This window comes from Triturus cristatus, chromosome 5_2 (assembly GCF_964204655.1).
Source record: "Triturus cristatus chromosome 5_2, aTriCri1.1, whole genome shotgun sequence".
In the NCBI taxonomy this organism is placed as follows: domain Eukaryota; kingdom Metazoa; phylum Chordata; class Amphibia; order Caudata; family Salamandridae; genus Triturus; species Triturus cristatus.
The window spans coordinates 875,533,704-875,547,652 of NC_140588.1; the positions used below are offsets into that span (position 1 = coordinate 875,533,704).

Below are 13,949 nucleotides of genomic sequence, written 5' to 3' on the forward strand. Positions count from 1 at the left end.
TCAGCCACCACAGTATAGTAACCATCAAGAAACTACTCCAAGTAAAGTTCTGGTTCCCAGGACTAGACACTCTGGTGGATAAAACCATCAAGACGCACCACATGCCCAGAGCACAGAGAAGAATCCGGGATTAAAACAACTGATGAAGTCCTACCTCCCAGACACAGGGTGGTCAACATTAGCTATCGACTTTTATGTACTTTTTGACTCAGGTATCTCCTGGTGGTATTTGATTAATATTCTTATTTCCCCTGATGTGTCAAGTCTATTGCACTTCCTTCATTTCAAAAAGGGAACGTTGTTAGTTTTTTTTAAAAAAAGGAAAAGACTGTGAAGACCCCTATTCGTATCGCCCAATCACACTTTTAAACTCTGACTAGATCATCACCAAACTTTTAGCTAATAGATTCAATGTTATTGCCCCAACCAAAATGTGTTTAGAGCAGGGAGACAGCTTATGACCAACACGCATTATCTTGCAGAAGTATTGGATTATTTTGAGCCTAGGAAAATATCAGCCTTGGCCCTTCTGCTAGACGCCAAGAAGGCGTTTGACCTCATGGTCTGGGAGACTTTATTTCAAATTCTCTTCACTTTTGGTATTCACCCTAAGATCACGGGGTTGATTCAGAGAATATATTTTAACGCAGAAGCCAATATTATTGTTAACGCCTCCGAGACTGGTCAAATTAGTGCAAAACGAGGGACTAGACAAGGCTGGCCATTGTCCCCCATTTTATTTGCTTTTTTTATTGAACCTTTGTCATCGCTATTAGAAATTATGCAGATATTCGCCTCCCTTTACCCACTAAGGGGAAACTAAAATTATATGCGGACGACATTATGCTTATAATCAAAGGTGATAGGGGGGTCCAAGCAAAAGTCTTTGAGGTTTTTGAGCAGTATGGATTGCTTGGGGGGTACAAAATCAATAAAAGGAAAACGGAAATAATCCAGTGCGGATGCAAGCCCGATGTGTTATACTCTGACCTTTTATCCTGTCTAACTTCTAAACCTAAAAGATATCTGTTTTTTTTTCTCGTCTCAAATCACTGACTTGTACAAATTAAATGTTGTCCTGTTTCTTTTGAAAGTACAGGATCTTTTGCTTAGGTGGGACTCACTCCCGTTGACTATTATGGGGAGGGTTTCACTATTAAGATGTCTGTTCTCACGCTACTTAATTTTTTATGCTCGGCAATTCTGTGTGTTTTAACAACACCCTTTTTTTGTCAAATTAGAGTCCATGTTTACATCCTTTCTTTGGGGGAAGAAAACTCCCCGAATTGCACTAAGCACTTGATATGAGGAGGTGGGGAATGGTGGATTAGCGCTCCCTAATCTTAGGGATTATTATTCTGCATATTTTGCACAATACTTGTCAAAAATGTCGCTCAGGTGCTCCAGATGACCCATGCCCTCCCAAACTGTGGAAAATATTAGCTCTATCCCTGATGGATGGGCTATGCCATATATGGAACACCTCTTTGGATACGGGCATCTTTCCGGATCAATGGAAACATGCAACACTTCTCCCTCTGAGAAAGAAACCTAATGGCGACCCAGGTGACCTTAGCAACCTGAGACCCATCTCCTTGCTCCCCGCACCAGGTAAAATGCTATAAAAATTGGTTCAGCACCAATTGACCACTTTTATTGAGCAGAACGGCGCCCTACATGATACTCAATCTGGCTTTCGAGCAGGTTGCAGTACGGAGACCGCTCTCCTTGAGGTGGCAGAGTCAGTAAGATGGTCACTGGACGCAGGAGCAATAGCACTGCTGGTGCTCCTGGATATATCTGCTGCATTCTATACTGTTGACCATGCCATATTGGTTCAGAGACTTCAGGCTTTGATGGGAAAGTACTAAGGTGGTTATCATCTTATCTGACTGGTCGTATGCAGAGAGTTGCTCTCCAACTATTCGAAGCTAAACCAAAAAAGCTCAGCTGCAGCATCCCCCAGGCATCTGCTCTAAGCCCTTTACTTTTTAATCTTTACCTTGCTTCATTGTTCTCCCTTATTTCCAACTGGAGTGTGAAAGCGATTTCTTACGCTGATGACACCCAGTTGGTTTTTTCCATTTAAGGAACGGACGGCAGATGCTTTTAAGAACTTCAAGGGCTGTTTGCGGGACATAGCGCTGTGGATGAATACAAATAAATTAAAGCTCAATGCGGGGAAAACTGAAGTACTGTTTTTCGGCAAGGCGCCTGCACCAGATTCAGAGTTGTGGTGGCCGCCTGAAATGGGCTCACCCCCCGCTCCTGCCAGTCGCATTCGTAATTTAGGGGTGAGATGGGAGGCGGACCTCTCCTTTTCAGCCCAAATACATCAGGTCTCATCAAATTGCTTCAGTAAATTAAAAAACCTTCGGAAAGTTTGACAGTTTTTACTGGAGGATTGCTGCAAATCTATAGTACATGCCATAGTAACTTCCAGGCTTGACTATGCGAACAGCCTTTATCTTGGCCTTCCCAAATATGCCATTGGTCGTCTTCAGATGATACAGAATGCGGCTGCGAGACTGGTTCGGTGTATCCCTTTCCGCCACCATTTCTCTCCGCACATACAGAAGCTCCAATGGCTTCCTGTGGAGAAAAGAATTAAATTCAAGGCCTTGACACTGGCATTTCGGGCCATTAACGGAAAATGCCCTGGTTACCTTAAAGAAAGGTTTTGTTCATATAAGCAAAACCGCGCGCTGCGCTCAAACTCTCAGAACTTGCTATGCACCCCTCGCTTTGCAAAAACTCGCCTGGGCGGCAGAGCCTTCTCAGTTGGTGCAGCTTCAATGTGGAATGCCCTACCAGGCTTTTTACGGCAGACTAGTACAGAGGCCGGTTTTAGAAAAGCTTTAAAAATTTGGCTTTTCACGTCAGATTAATATGGTCTGACATGTCCACCGTTCCTCTGGTCGCATTCTTACCTGCTGTTTCAGCGCCGGGACACCCCTGTTTGGGGTAGCTGTCGCGCTTTATAAGCCCCTGTATTATTATTATTATTATTATTATTTAAGTTAGATTTGAATACAGATTTATTCTTAAATTATTTTATGAATTTAATTTGTAAAGAGCATCACATACGCCGTCCATTAAAAATTTCGAAATCCCCTAAGTGCATGCAGTGGTTCTTTTATAAACGGCCGGATTTTCATAGGAGATATACAATTCCAGTTATTAACTCGTCAACTCTATTAATCGAACTCACTTCAGTATTCGGAGCTAGAAAATCAAAGGAAATTATTCAAAAATGGGCTAAGGCCGACTTTCGCAAGATTTCAGATTTTATTAGGATTGATAGGTGGCTGAATATTTCCGAAATACACAAGCTAATTCCAAATGATTTCCTTCTTCTTGGGTCATTTAATATTCTGATCAGGTTCCTTAACAATCTAGATCTGATACAGATTAATGAACGTAAAAACCTGGCATATGCTCTTTTTGAAGATTTCAAAGTCAGGAAACCTGGGAGTGGAAAACCTTTTTAGCCCCTATTAGACGTTCGGATCTCTCTGAGAAAGCAATAACAAAATGGGAAAAACACGAAGGTTTGGTGGTTACAGTGAGTATGTGGTCTGAATTAAATAAACGTAACTTTACAACATTAAGGGGAGCGAACTGGTGCCGAATGCTATTCTTTAGTAAATGGCTCCTATATAGAACCCCACATTTTTTATCCAGGGTTTACCCCAGTCAATCCGGTCAGTGTTTTTGCTGCTTAAATCATCCGACAGCCAATTGGTTGCATATCATATCACAGTGCCCTTCAATTCAGGGGTTCTAGAATGAGATGTTTCGACATATTGAGGCTGAATGTTTCATCATATTAGACTCCAATAATTGGCTGAAAGTCCTTGGCTATGACCCTTCTTTACATCTTTCTCATAATTTGGCCAAGTTACTTTATATAGCAATGGCGGTTGCCAGATCACTGCTGCTTCAAAGATGGCGATCAGACCAGGTACCAACAAGATGTGAATGGGTTCAGAAAATAAAACAGGTTATGAACAGTGAGCGCTTGTATGCATTACGAATTGGAGGGATTAAGAAGTTTGAGAAAATCTGGGTGCCCATTTCGACTGAAAAAAGTTATTATTTTAACAAGAGTTTAAATTTCTTAGAGGTTGTCCTAATATGCAGAAAGTTTAATGAATTTGGAATGTTACCACATATTTGTTTACTCATTTACACTTTTTTGCACTATAGATACCTACTTTATTACACTATAGGCACGTTAGTTTTCTTTTTAAAAATAAAAAAAATGGTTTAATTCATTAGGATTATTACTTATATGTTGATATTCATTTATGATTTATTGGAGCTAATGCACTCTAGACACCTTAGTTCGTTTTAGATTGGGCAGGCAAAGTTGCATTTGATCGTTTTTGTAAAAAAAAACTAGTTGCTTTAACTTCGAAAGCACTGTGAGCTTTACCTGGATTTGTAGGTGCTGACATATTTGTATACTTGTCTGCTGCTTTATTGCTCTTTGGACATCTATTCTACTGCACTTTTTTTGCACTACAGACACTTTAGCTTCCCTTTAAAAAAAAAAAAAAAACCTGTTTAATGTCAATATGACATAAATATTAATTATAACTTATATGTTGATATTTGTGCATAGTTTAGATCTGGCATGTAACGCTGCAATTGATCTCTTGTATATCAAAACACCTTTAGTTGTCTCTATTTTGCTAATATTTTCAGCTTTATCTGGAGTTATATTTTACTCCCTTATGGGCATTTTAGTTCGGTATTGTTGTAGGTATACTGTATTTGATCTCTAATGTCTTGTTTAATTCAAGGTTTTGCTTTTTCTCTTGATCATCTAAACTGTTGTCAATTGACCCTTTTCGATCAATAGGGCTATTATGAAAGGTTTTTGGATATTTGCATTGTGCTATTTGGATGAATTTGTAAACTCTTGATGGATCTCAATAAAATAAAAAATTAAATTAAAAAAAGAAGTCTATTGCACTTCCATTACTGCAGTATTACCCATACTTGATGAAATATGTGCTATTTGGGGCATTCCAACCATGCTGAAAACAGATAAGAGACATCCATTCCAACAAATGTACTGATTATGTAGTGGCTGCACTCTGAAATATCACACCTCTCTGACTGCACAAAGTAGCATGGCCGAATGCTTCATGTCTACAGTCAAGTAGATAAATCAACATGCCAAACTGACCCATAAAACAGTTGGACAGGTCCCCTGTGAGATCGTCATAAATTACTGCCACCCCTTCATACTTCACGTAAAAATGTCCTTCAGAGCAAGTACGCAGAAGAAAAAGTCATACAAAGTGGGACCAGGAGAGCAGTGAACCCCTCCGCACCCACCAGCAGAACACTATGGGGTCCATTAGGATGTAGGGCGGTGGGACCATCGTGGCGCTGGCGGTGCGGAAAAATGCATTTTTCCGCCCACCAGCAGCGGACATCACGCCCGCCATATTAGTATGGTCAAACATAGGCCAATTTGCGACCGCCATGGTGCGACGCGCACCGCCATCAAAGTGCACCTGCCACCGCGGCAGTGAGAGCCAATGGAGACCCTCCGCCGTGCGCAATGACATCCGCCCCGCTCCACAAATTAGGATGACTCAGGCAAGCAGACGCACCGCAGCGGAGACACCGCCCAACCAGAGACGGCGGAAACTCGACAGCGGAGCGCGAAAGCAGAGTCCCGGTCACAACCGCCATGGACACAGCTCTATACGTCTTTCCGGTGCTGTACCTGCTACATCACCAGGAACTCAGGAACAATGCACAGACAACATACCACAACACACACAAGAAGTGCACCATCACAGAACAACACAGCCACAGCAAACCAACAACAGATGCACAGGCACAACAATTACATAGCAAACATAGCACAACATCAGGGGATGCACACCAGGCAATCACAAGGCAACATGCACACACAGCACTGCATGCACAACAAGCTGTGTGTGCACACCAAGCATACCAGACACACACAAACATCAGTGACAGAACAGCAACCCACACAACACCATACAGCACAGCATAAAGACAACAGCACACCGAGGAAGAGAAGCAATAACACAAACAACACACATACATCCAACACAACACCCAATAGATGCACAAATCTGGGACACAAAGGTGGAAAGAACTTGACCACAGGACAGGGCAGCACACACAGTTGAACTGCATAGCAGCAACCATGACTGACAAACAGCACCAGAACATCACACATGAAACATTGACCCTGGACAAAGAACTGAACCACAAAGCACAGTGGCACAAATTAAGTCATGGGGAGGCACACACACATACAAACCAAGGGGACAGCTCACACCAAAGTAAAGTGTACTGCATGTCAGTAGGGGACATGTCAGGAGTGTACCATACACAAAGAGAGGGAGTGCAGACCCACAATGGGTAGGCAGCTGAAGCACAGATAGGGGATGGCATGACAACACACACAACATGCCACACTGGAGGCAAGAAGGCACCATGGGACAGCAAGGCATGAGAAAACACAACCACAATGGCAGTGTGGAGCAGCAGGTCTGCACAGACCCCACAAGCAGCCACCAGACACATGGATGTGCAACAAAGCACAACAATGTATTGTCAGTAACACCCTCTGCATACTCACAAGTGACAAAAACAACAAGTAGGAGTCAGGCAGAACTGCAAGGACACACCAACACACTGCACAGTCCACAACATACAACTCACACATGGGCATACAACCATATCCACAGGGATGAACAATCAAAACAACAGGCACACAACTCCTGGCTAACACATGTGTCTAGGATGCCTGGCCATCACAAGATGACCCCACACATATACCACTGGGCACACATATAGGAAGAACACACACATGATGACCCTGAACAGCCTGCCTGCAATACTGTGTGCAGAAACCCACCTTGTGTTGGCAGTGCCCCCCAACCTGACATGTGTAAAATAGAGCCAACATGAACTAATCAAGTAAATGACTACTGCTAACCATTCGAAATTGACACAATTGCCACCACAAGTATCTGGGCCAAGAAGAACTGAAGACCCTGTCACCCCTGAAAAAAAGAGAGCAAAGGAGCCCAAACATTGACCATGTTGAGGTGCCACACAGACCATGTGGCACAGTAAACCATTTACACACAGCAAAAGAACTTTATTCAGTAAGGACACTGACAAAATAGACAACTGGAACAACTATCTTTATTCACACATTGCACAGATAGGCACCATGAGAAGAGAAGAGTAAGGCACAAAATGCAGAGCATGTCCATGAGAAGCTGCACAGGCAAGGGCAAAACAGCAGTGAACAACAAGGCCAGTGGCCAGGGCAGAGTGCAGAGCATGTCCATGAGAAGCTGCACAGGCAAGGGCCAAACAGCAGGGAACAAGGCCAGTGGCCAGGGCAGAGTGCAGAGTATGTCCATTAGAAGCTGCACACGCAAGGGCAAAACAGCAAGGCCAGTGGCCAGGGCAGAGTGCAGAGCATGTCCACGAGAAGTTGCACAGGCAAGGGCAAAACAGCAGTGAACAGCAAGGCCAGTGGCCAGGGCAGAGTGCAGAGCATGTCCACGAGAAGTTGCACAGGCAAGGGCAAAACAGCAGTGAACAACAAGGCCAGTGGCCAGGGCAGAGTGCAGAGCATTTCCATGAGAAGCTGCACAGTCAAGGGCAAAACAGCAGTAAACAACAAGGCCAGTGGCCAGGGCAGAGTGCAGAGTATGTCCATGAGAAGCTGCACAGGCAAGGGCAAAACAGCAAGGCCAGTGGCCAGGGCAGAGTGCAGAGCATGTCCATGAGAAGCTGCACAGGCAATGGCAAAACAGCAGTGAACAACAAGGCCAGTGGCCAGGGCAGAGGGCAGAGTGCAGAGCATGTCCATGAGAAGCTGCACAGGCAAGGGCAAAACAGCAGTGAACAACAAGGCCAGTGGCCAGGGAAGAGTGCAGAGCATGTCCATGAGAAGCTGCACAGGCAAGGGCAAAACAGCAGTGAACAACAAGGCCAGTGGCCAGGGCAGAGTGCAGAGCATGTCCATGAGAAGCTGCACAGGCAAGGGCAAAACAACAGTGAACAAGGCCAGTGGCCAGGGCAGAGTGCAGAGTATGTCCACGAGAAGCTGCACAGGCAAGGGCAAAACAGCAAGGCCAGTGGCCAGGGCAGGGTGCAGAGCATGTCCATGAGAAGCTGCACAGGCAAGGGCATAACAGCAGTGAACGACAAGGCCAGTGGGCATGACAAACTGCAGACTGAGTCCATGAGAAGCTGCACAGGGAAGGGTCCAACACAGCAGTGAACGGCAAGGCCAGTGGGCATGACAAAGTGCAGACTGAGTCCATGAGAAGTTGCACTGGGAATGTGTGCGACGGTACCTTTCCATGTTCAGCAAAACAGCCAGGAGGCAACAATGTGCAGTACAGGTCCACCTGTGTGAGACACAGGTGTGTGAGGGTGACTACCACTCAGACTTGGCTATCAGGCGGACTGGGAGCTGGCTGTGTCTCGGGGACTGTCGGGGAACTTGATGGGGGAGAGAGTGGAACAGCTGAGGTAGAGCTATCAGTGGCTTGGCAAGCTGGAGGGCTGCTTGGACCAGGTGGTGTAGTGGCACGTGGAGGTGGAGTCATGCAGACAGGAGTCACGGTGTGGCTGGGAGTTTGTGGAGGGGTGCCCTTCCACTTCTTGGGGATCCAAAATGGCTTGACTGACTGTGGATCGATGGGAAGTGGTGTGGGCACAACAGGCACACTCACCACCACTGCTGCAGCAGGTGCAGGCGCTGGCAGCCCCTCTGGTGATGTGCTGGACCTAGCGGAACACTTTGCCATGCTTCGCCTCTGCCCCCCCCTTCCCCTGTTTACTAGGTGTTACCCTTGCAGTTCCCTCTGGCCCCTGCTTCACTGGGCTTGGAATGGGAGTCGAGGTGGTTGGTGATACTGCCTTTGAGCCCTTCCTAGGTTTACCCTTGGCATGCACCACCTCCTTGGTGGGCACAGACACTGTACGATTATCTTTTGCACGATGCTTTAGGGGCAGGAGAGTTCTTGGATGGGGATGCCACAGAGGCATGTGTGCCTGAGGTCTGCTGCTTTGCTAATTGTCCACTTGTGTCTGATGATGGGCTTTTCTCCCTGCGCTCTGGGGTGCCTTTGGTCTTCTGTGGGGATGGTGTCTGCGCCCGGGACCGCTTGGTGTGCTGCTGCGTGCTCCGTGTACTGTATCTTGACTTTGATGTATGTGGACCGTGATCACTATCGTCAGACGTGGCCACTGCCCAGGGGGTGGGCAAAGGGACTGGAGCTGGAGTGTGAGAATGTGCCTGTTGCAGGGCAGCCGTCACTGTTGATGACAAAGCATGGACTGTCCGGTGCAGCCCACCCACGTCAGAATGTATGCCCTCCATGAAAGCACCCACCTGGGCCAATTTCTTGTTGTGGTCAATGAAGGCATTGGGGAGAGTTGTCTGGCCTACACACAGCTGGCACAAAAGCTCCACAGACTCAGCACTGAAGGCAGCAGGGGGATAGGGGCAGGGGCAACAGTGCCAGGGGTTAAGGACACTCTTCCCCTCTTACTGAGGCAGACACGGGCAGCACCAGAGGAAGTGGCTGGGAGGGTGGGCAATGGCCGCTGTGTGGTGGAAGTCGATGCAGAGTCCCTGTTCCCTGTGCCCTCCAACATGGATGCATCCCCGCTGGCATCGGATGATGTGGTGCTTTTGCGTCTCACGCTGGGACTCCTCCAGCAGACTCCTGTCCCCCTCCGAGGCGCTGGTGACATCTGTGTCACTGGGCTCCTGGGCAGCTGTGGTGCTAGTTTCACCCCCACTGGTGTCCGTCTCCTGTCCCTCAGTAACCACAGGTAGCATGAGAGAGAGAGAGATGTAGGGTCAGGTCAATGGCAAAAACAGAACAATCATATTCAAGCAATGCATGACAAAAGTTGAGCAAATCTACATGTTGCACACCACCCTGTGCAATCACATCGTGCCAACTCACTACATAGACTCAAGCAGTGCATGGAAACTGGAAACACAGACATGAGTGAGCCATGTGATGACCACACAGCACAGCACCCTGCTTGTGGCTCTGTTCAAACAGACACACAACTAGTTCTGAGCACACCTAAGGACATGATGGGGGCACACTACGTGTTGCCAATGACAGAACTGGATGGAACAGGAGGGGACAACACAGGCCCAGACTACAACATGACAATCCACAATGGACATTAGCCCATGTCACCCACCATGTCGTACCTTGGGGAAAATAGAATTCTGCACATTGCTGTAAGATGTCTAGCCCTCCCCAATATGGGTGCATGCAATTGACGCATTGATGTACGCACAGTCAGATTGGGCACACTGCCGTTCCCTCCCATGGGATTCCCAAAACTACACCAATGCAACCTGAAGAGCACAACTCAGAATTTAATGTGAAGGCACAGCATCTGAATCACCTTTGTAAGTACAGGTAGTGCAAATGCATGCCACAGGCACCCAGGCCAGCAGCCACTTACATGCCACAGCATCACACTACCAACATCACAGAGGCCAGCGCTGGCACAGGCTCTGTACACATGCAGTCACTCCCAGCCAAAGTCAGACGCCCCAAATGCTCAACCTTGTCTTGCTGCTGATGCTCCTTCAAACGTGCATCCAGCTCAGGCTGTGTCACCGCCAAGATGCGCCCCATTAGTGGTGTCATACTGCGCCGTGCCAGACGCCCAGTGCGAGGAAGCAGCCCCAGGGCCATCTCCACCACATTCTTTGCGAGCCAGCTGATGTCGTCCCATCTCTTGTGGCAGTGGGTGCGCCGTCAGTTTGAGACCCCCAGGGCTCGCACCTTCACTGCAATCACCCTCCATATGGCCTTATGCTGGTGTACCGTGAGCTGCAGGCAAGGGAGACAAGAGGGAGAAATGATCAGGGACACAGTGTCATGTACCACCAGCTATCAGTATAGCAGCAAGATACAAAATCATCACATATCCAACGATAGGTCAATCAAAGACTATAGTACAGCCCACACGGGACCCCTCCATGGGAAATTTATTTATTTATTTATTTATTTTGTCAATTTATAGGGCGCAACAGCTACCCAAGAAGGGTTTCCCGGCGCCTAGACACAGCTAGAACAAGAGACAGAAACGGAGGGAGAATTTAAGGTGTTTATTGTTCGTACAGCCAGGTCTTTACAAGCTTTCTAAAGCTATAATAGTTATCTTCCTTCCGAATGCCTAGTGGAAGCGTGTTCCACAAGGAGGGTCCAAGGTAGGCAAAAGATCTGCCCCCTGATCTTGCACGTTTAAACCTTGGTATATAGAAGCATGCTGCTGTCTGGGACCGGAGGTTTCTCTTTGGCGTGTAAAGGCAAGCAAGGGATTGGAGGTATTTTGGGGCTCCTCCTGTTTTTATTTTGAACATGTAGTTCAAGGCCTTGAAACGAACTCTGTTCTCTATCCTGAGCCAATGAAGGTCCCGGCGATGGTTCGAGACTCCAGCGTTCCTAGGAATCTTACACAGGAGTCTGACCGCAGCGTTTTGCGCTACTTGTAGTCGTCCAATGACAGATTTATTAGCGCCTAAATATAGGATGTTGCCGTAGTCAAGCCTTGATGTAATAAGGGCATTGACTACGGTCTTCTGTGTTGACATAGGCAGCATCCACAGGATTTTCCTCAACCATCTAGCTATGGTGAGACACAAACCAGTAACTTTACTGGCCTGTTTGTCCATGGATAAGGCGTTGTCTAATACAAAGCCCAGATTTCGAGCATGGGACACCGGGGTAGGAAGGATGCCCATCTGTTCTGGCCAATGCGCGGGGTTCCAGAGATCTTTGTCTTTTCCCAAAATCAGAATTTCCGTCTTGTCGCCGTTCAGTTTTAACTGGTTTGCTGTCATCCAGTTTAATATTTTTAGTAATCCTTCCTTGAGTAACGACGGGGAGTGGGGACAAGAATTCGACAGGGAAAAAATGATTTGGGTGTCATCGGCGTAGTTCATAAGCGTTAGCCCTAGCTAGGAAAAGCTGATGTTAAAGCATGCAGGTGTGAGGGGGAACACAGTCCCTGCATATCTCACACATGCAGGATGCCAGCACTGAAACACCCATATAGCCTGCCCACATCTCCAGTCCATTGTTGGCTTGAGAAACACATACATCACATGTCAACCTGTGTTAGGGGGTGGACTCACTGTGTCCAAGACTGCGCAGCCATCAATGTCCCTGTCCTGTGAATATTTGAATGTGTCATGGTGGTCACATGGATGGACATGATATCACAAATAAAAAATGTCAATCACAAGGGCAGTTGTGTGCAAACCACAGTGCTGAGATGGACCATAGCTGGAGTGCTATGTGACAAGACTGATGTCATACTCTGTAAGGTCAGTGAGTTGTCCTTGTCTTTGTAGGCGGTGACTGTGCAGGCCAGCTTGTCTTACACTGAGACGGACTACAGGGGCACACAGAGCCATCCAGCCAAGCAATCACTGTCCTGACTACAGCATGGCCTCCTTCCCTGACTCAGCAATATGAAGAGGTAACGACGGACAGAGCGGGGCCTCATTTAACCTGAGAAAGGTTCCAGGGAGGTGAGGTTGAATCCTTGATCACGCAGGGTGATGATTGCATCCAGTGATTGAAGGTTTCGCATCAAAGCGAAGTTGTATTGCTCTTACTAACTCTTTTGCTCTCACCTAAATTGCTCTCAATGAATAGAGTTTTTTTACATGCAGTAGCTAGAATATTATAGGTCCTGAAGAAAGCCGTGGGCAATTCCCAGTTAGGCTGAAACATGTCGACCCATTGTTAGCAGTCACTAAGATTACTGCTATGATTCAATAGCAGTTATTTGTGATCACTGCATTATTTGTTCATTTTTACTAGGTGTGAGGAGGGTTATATTTTCTAGAGTGACTAGTCTCTCCACACAATCTTTTTAATGTCCTTCTCTTTTTGTTGCACGGCATCACATTAGATTCCTTCACTACATAGTACACTTTTTTGCTGTTGTTGTCTGTCCGATTTTGGTAAGGCATTTCTTATGAGCATCAGAGCTTGCCACAGAAGCAATCCCTATGATCAAGAGATTGACCTTCTGCTTGTGGCGGATGACCAAATGATAGCATTGATCATCAGAGCTTGATACCTTAGCTCTATCGCATACAGCAATTTGATGGTAATCCTTGCTCTGCTCTGAATGCCAGGGCGTTATTACAACTATCTTTCTATTTCTGTGTATATCTCCCTATGTGCTTTTGTGATTGACCCCCAGTTCTCTTGTGTATGATGACTACAGCATGAACAACCTTCTGTGTCACTGTATGGCTGACAACACAACACAGGTCACTCATACATATATGTGAAGGGAGGGAAAGCTGTGGCATTGGGTACACACACCCTCACACTGGAGACAGCATGTCAGGCAGTGCATGACACTACCCCACACTCCCAGGCACATACTGCATCAGTCCAACTACATGTGTGGCCCCCCTGCCCTACCTCACCACTGTTGAAGACTTACCACGACATTTGGGGCACCATATAGCCTGGGGTGCTGTGTGAGCATCTCGTCCACCAGGACCTCCAGCTCTTCGCTCGTGAAGGGACTGGCACGGATCTTCTCTGTCCTTGCCATCACTGTGGACGTGAGACAACAGCAGGGGATTTTGGTGGCGAGGGGTCTCAGGCAGCAATCCCTGGAGGCAGCAGCAAGTGAGGGGTCTCAGGCAGCAGTCCCTGGAGGCAGCAGCAGGTGAGGGATCCCAGGCAGCAGTCCCTGGAGGCAGCAGCAGGTGAAGGGACTCAGGCAGCAGTCCCTGGAGGCAGCAGCAGGTGAGGGGTTCCAGGTAGTAGTCCCTGGAGGCAGCAGCAGGTGAGGGGTCTCAGGCAGCAGGCTCTTTGAGCAGTGGCAATGTGAGGCTCACTCCCACATAT

At 47.1% G+C, this 13,949-nt stretch overlaps 1 long non-coding RNA gene across 1 annotated transcript; it reads right to left on the reverse strand.

The window, feature by feature from the left end:
* Positions 1-7,242: 7,242 nt before the first annotated feature.
* Positions 7,243-13,725, reverse strand: LOC146829354 (uncharacterized). The gene is made up of 3 exons (XR_014961967.1): positions 13,537-13,725; positions 10,629-10,898; positions 7,243-9,847 (listed from the first exon to the last, which is right to left on the reverse strand). It is a non-coding gene; the product is annotated as an uncharacterized LOC146829354 (long non-coding RNA).
* Positions 13,726-13,949: the final 224 nt, after the last annotated feature.